We start from the raw sequence: 5,950 nt of genomic DNA, 5'->3' as shown, positions 1-5,950 counted from the left end.
CCCGACTCGCGGCTCCCGCCGCCGCCGCCGCCGCCGCCGCAGCCACGCACACCTCCAGCGTTCAAGGCGGCGGGGAGGGGCGGCGGCGGCGCGCGCCCCCGGCCCGGCCCGCCCGCTCGCTCTCAGCGGGCAGAGGTAGGCGCCGCGGCCCGGCTCTCTCCCCCGACTCCCGCCCAGCCCCGGATCGCTGTGGCAGCCCGGCTGGCGGTGGCGAGGCGCCCAGCTCGCCTCCTCTCCTCCCGGAGGCGCTCGGCGCTGCTGCGGGCTCTGGTCGTCGTCGTCGTCGTCGTCGTCGCCGCCGCCGCCGCGCGGGGTCACCTGAAGGTTGGGGCTCGGGCGCTGGACGCCGTGCTGCTTGGGCTCCAACTTTCCTGCGCCCTCACCTGCCCCTGGGCAGCCGCGCGCTCTTCCCCGAAGCCCACGCAGCCCACCCAAGCGGGCCACACCTGGCTCTGCGCCCCTGCGGAGGAGAGCGAGGGCTCGGAGAGGCGTAAGAACAGGGAGGGAAGGGCCCACTTCCAAAACTTTGAAAACGGAGTAGTCGCTCTGCTGGATCGTCCTACGCGCAGAGGCTGCAAGGGACTTCCAAGCACTTCCCCTTGCTTGAAGGCAGATTCAGAGGGACGGCGAATGGATTTCCGGGGGCCAGGCCGTCCCTAGGGGTCGGGCAAACTACCGCCCGCAGGCCGAACTCGTCCCCTGCCCGTTTCTGTGAAGAGCTTCCTTGGACCAACTGCCTGCCCCATTCCTCTGTGTTATCAATGGCCGCGTGTGGCTGTATTTATTGATCTAGGGCCGCTTTTGCGCTGCAAGGACAGAATTGAGTCGTGGTCCCAAAGATCAGAGGGCCGGGAATGTTGACTCTCCGGCCCTTTCCAGAACAAGTTGTCAGACCCCTGCTCTAATTCATATTGGGCTGGATCATGTTGGTTAGCATCTCATTGATTAGTTAGTATCTCATGTATTATACTAGAGGAGAGTGATCGCATGACAGCGTGATATAGTCTGGCTTCCCAGCTATTTATCTGGGCGTGGGCCTCTCCTCTTTCGGCCCTAAGCTATTCTGTCTGCGCATGGCCCCAGGGCTCACTGTGCAACCTCCCTGGGTTTTGCCCCTGCCTCTGAACCCTGGTGGAACATCCATAAACCCTAAACTCCACGGTGGTTATCTGGGGGCTCACTGGACTATTCCATCTGCTTTTGTATATATTTTTCCAAAAGCAACCCTTGGACTCTACCACCTTGTGAAGACCTTGGTAAAGGTGCTTTCAAAGGTTTTAGTGTCCTTAGTAACAAAAATATATTTCAACTGAACTCTCCTAGACGCATAAGGTCTTAACCTGAAAAACCAATGTGAGAGCCTTTGAGAAGCCAGCAGCCCAGACAGCTCAATAAAGCTGTCGCCAGTGATTTCATCTCAGAAGAAATGACAGCATATATCAAGAAGAGACATGCAAGACTGCCTAGTTCCTTTCTACTAATTCTGCATTTACTCCAGTTTAAAATACTTGGGTGAAAACGCACCAGAACTTTGCACATAGCAGTTGATCAATAAATGTTTGGTCAATGAATAAAACGGCTCAGAATTAATGCTCTTCTTAAAGAGAAAAAGAAAAAAAAACTGAAAATAAACGTGACTAGAAGTAGGATTTCCTTCCATAGCTCACTATTCCTATTAAAATATGTATTAATCGATAAATGAAAAGTTGCTACTTTTCCTTAAGACTGACATTTTTAGGGATCCAGCCACTTATCTGAGGATGGGTATGATAAAGTAATGCTATCTTCAGCTGGTGCTAATAAAGTAATCCAATTCTATGTGTTTGAAAGTATAAGCACTATTAGATAAGTGGGATAGGACACAATTATCTTGAAAATGGAAAAGTTGTCTGGATTTGGAAGATAGTCTGAATTTGCTTTCTCTTAGAGCTGAAGAACTGTGCAGACAACTCACGCTGAAGATGGTTTCCAGAAAAAAAGTAAAGGGCATTATTGTATCAGCCAGGAAGCTGCAATTTCACCTAATTTACCAAAGTTTAATATTTTCAGCACAACTGGGCTCAAGGCAACAGCAGAAGAGTCAGGCTTGCACTGGGCTCCCTAAACACCCTTTCTGCAAATGAAGTTCCTTTTTATCAAGCCAATGGCTATCAGCAGGGGACGCGCAAAAGCCCATTTTAATTGGAAAACCAAGTGTAAATTTGCAATGGGAATTCTGAACCCAGTGTTAAAATTTGACAGTAGGGATCTTTACCACAAGGTTTGTAATTGAAGACGTGGGTTGGTAAAATAAGAATTATCTTGCTTATCCTTGAGAGATCAAAGAACCTGACGAAAACAGGATTCTTTAAATATTATCAGCCACAGAACCAATACTGGGAAAATGTGCATTTGGTCACTTAACATTCATAGGTTTGACCAGCAGCCCCAAATATCTGAACCCTCAGAAACTCAGGCTGGTGTGCAGAAGCCCCATCTGGTGTGTGAACCTACCTTACTCTCCCAGTTTTCCCAGCATCTGCCTCTCAGTTTGCCTTTGTTATTTTATTTGTCATCAGAAGTGCCTTTACTTTCATCAAATAACTTACCAAAAAAATATTGGAAAGTTTTGATATATAAAAAATGTCCAAGTCATTGAAAATCTTCCTGGAAGTTGGGGTTTCTCAACTTTTTGGGTATAAGGTTTTAAATATTTTCAAATGCATGGCTTGGAGGATTCATGAAAAATCCCAAATATCAAGTGTCTACTATATCTACTAGAATACACAAGTGGAAACTTTCAATACAGGGAAAGGAAGGAGTACTGTGAGAAACAGAGAAAACTGATGCATCAAAGAATTTTTCATTCATTTGGGTGACATTTTCATCTCCCTGTCTAGAAAGAATGCTTTCTGATGTCTTCAGGCTGCTTGATTGGTTTTAGTAATATTAGAGATTTGTGAGGACTGCAGGACAATGGCACATTCATAAATATTAAACTACTCCTTGGGGGGAGGAAATTCATAAGGATAGCGTAACCAAGGCTACATATTTTCAGTAAATCAGACGATATAAATAAAAGTAGAAATAACTTCAAGAAATCAACAACCATGTGGGGGGGAGCTACATTTTCAAATATGTTTTGTTACAGATTTTTCCTGTTACTAATTGAATATTTTAAAAATTGAAGAAATTCCATGTATAAAGTCACTTTAAAGATAAGAACACCTAGAATGATACACAAATTCCATTTGGGATATATATATATATATATAACACAATTGGTAGTATAACTAAAATTACAAAACAAAAAAATAAACTTATTATTCACAGTATAAAATAGACGTTAATATATAAAACATCTTAACGTCTAAATCTCCTTTCCCTGAAGTCCACTTAAAAGATCATAAAGGACCAAAAAAGAGAGATGGAAACTCCACATTTATCCTGAAACTATAAAATGGCCACAATCCCGTTCCACAAGCCCCCAGAATGCCTACTAAAGATAAACTAATTAGACGAGAATACCAAGTTCAAGACTCATCTCCCCTATTTATGACTTAGATTTGTGGAAAAGAAATGGAAAAGTTTTTGAAGGTCCAACTAACACTCAATTTGGAAGAGCAAAGGCTGGGAGTAGGACCCAGCAAAGATGAGTAGCCATCAGTGGGAATGGCCAGGGCTACCATGTTAAAAGAAACACGGTGACCAATATTTCTGCTTTTCACTGAATACAGCTTTCTAGCCATTCCATTTAGGAATGATGACCTAGAGATACTGCTAATCTTGAAGAGAGATGCTGCTAAAGAATTTTCCAGCTAACGATTAAAGTCAATTTACTAAAGAAAAATGAGCACCTATTCAATAAACAAATGGCCCTTGATACATTGGTTTTTATACCGAATTAGCCTGTCCCAGACTATCCTGCCTAATTCCAGAGTTTGCAAGACTGGGTAGAACTCCAGTTGTTTCAACAAAATTGGAGGGTGGGTGTTGTGTGTGCTAAGATAATATACCCAAGCCTGCCATATTTCTCTCTTCAACTTCTCTTCCCCACCTCTTCATTCCATACAACCTAGACTATAAGCAGATAAATAATGAAACAAAAATGTCCAATAGCAAGTCCTTAATGCAAAACTAAATTTCAACAAGTAGGCAAATAAAAAGGAAGAACTGCCAAAGATTTTCCATTCATAATATTTCTGGCAAGTAGCAGAAAGAAACAGGCTTAACTTATTTCAAAGATGAGTAAGCAGAAAAATAATTATGCAAAAGTTCTGCAAAATATTTGACGAATGGAAAGAAATGTAACCAACAGAAAAGCAAATGAGAAATATATGTTGAAACAAGTCTTACTGCAGGAAACAGCAGAAAATTTAAGCAAGGATCACTTTGTACTCCCCAGGAAACGAAATATAATATAGACACTATGAAAGAAGAACCCAAAGAAGAAAAACTGAAAGACAGGATAGCAAGGCAATAGGAAGGAAAGTGAGCTGACGACAGTAAAAATCAAAACACAAAAAACCATTGCAGAGTTTAGAACTACCTTTAGAAGACTGAGGAAGAGAATTTAGGTGGCAAAAATCTCAATTAGTGTCACAGAGATTAGGCTGATGAAAATTGCAGAAAACACAAAGGAAAGGGGCAAGGAAAATATACTGATTAGGAAAACATGGGTATCAAAGACAGATATTAGATATATATCATGTAGAGATCAGGGGTTGTTTTTTAAAAGCATAACAATGAAGTATTAAAACATTTAAGGATATAATAGAAGAAAACTTTACCAAAATAAGGAAACACCTAAATACACAGATGTTTTATGTTCTCATTGTCTGAACTCATTATGTGGACTCATGAGGATCCAGAGAAATTTAATAGAGAACAATTAACTTTATGATGTATCCTCTTGCAGAGACTATTTAAAAAGAAAGAAAAAATTCTAAAACCATCCCGACAGAAGAAACAGGTAAAAATTAATCTTGTTTCTGACTTCCCCTCAACAACATTAGACTCAAAAGAACAAACCATATTTACTGTGTTTTTGAGCAGAAAAGATGTGACCCCAAGATTCCATACCCAACTAAGATAGTTTTATATATTAAAAGCACATGCAATTTTCAAATATTTAAGAACTCAGAATATATAATATTTCTATATGTATCCTGGAAAAAAATCAACTTGAGCTATATAATCAAATCATAAAATGAATCAAAATAAGAAGTTCACAATGAAGAAGTTGTAATCAGAAAGAACTCAGATAAGCAACAGATCATTTTAAAAATAGAATTGAGCCTAAATAATAGAATTCCACAATAAAACTGTTACATTTTCTTTAAAAATTGCTACAGAAATATAATAAATATATTATAAATCTGGGAAGGAAAATTCCAGTTCATGGCAGATTGTGGAAAATATAAAATAAGAAGAGTAAAGGATGTAGTAAAAGTGCATTACTTTCATTGCCTTTCAGGGTGAAATAATCATTGTTTTGCACACACAAAAACAAGATTAAAAAGAGAATATATATGTAAATATTTTCCAAAGAAGGAGGGGAAAAGAAACTCAGACCTTTTAGCTAAAGATAGAAAGAATACCTATTCAAGCAATACTTGAACCTGTTACAAACACTTAGAAATGTTTTATAAAATCTAATAAATAATATTTATATTATTAATATTTATATTATTAATAATAATAAATCTAATAAATAAATAATAATAAAAAATAAATAATGATAAAAAATCTAATGATAAAAAATCTAATGATAGCTAAGTTCGCAATAAAGAAAGGGAAAGCCCCAGTTACCAGAAATGAGGAACATACTGAAAAAAAAGAGCAGGAAGTGTGTGCTCTGACTGAAAGCAGCTCACCTGTAATACACTATCATCCTGGTAACCTAGAAGTTTGCTTTTGACTTCTAAGCAGGGAATGAAAGAGGCACACTGGGTTCCCAGAGAGACAGAGT

The sequence above is a fragment of the Monodon monoceros genome, unplaced genomic scaffold (genome assembly GCF_005190385.1).
Source record: "Monodon monoceros isolate NGI ecotype Baffin Bay Population unplaced genomic scaffold, NGI_Narwhal_1 Super_Scaffold_21, whole genome shotgun sequence".
Lineage (NCBI taxonomy): Eukaryota > Metazoa > Chordata > Mammalia > Artiodactyla > Monodontidae > Monodon > Monodon monoceros.
Note: the sequence above shows the minus strand (reverse complement) of the source record.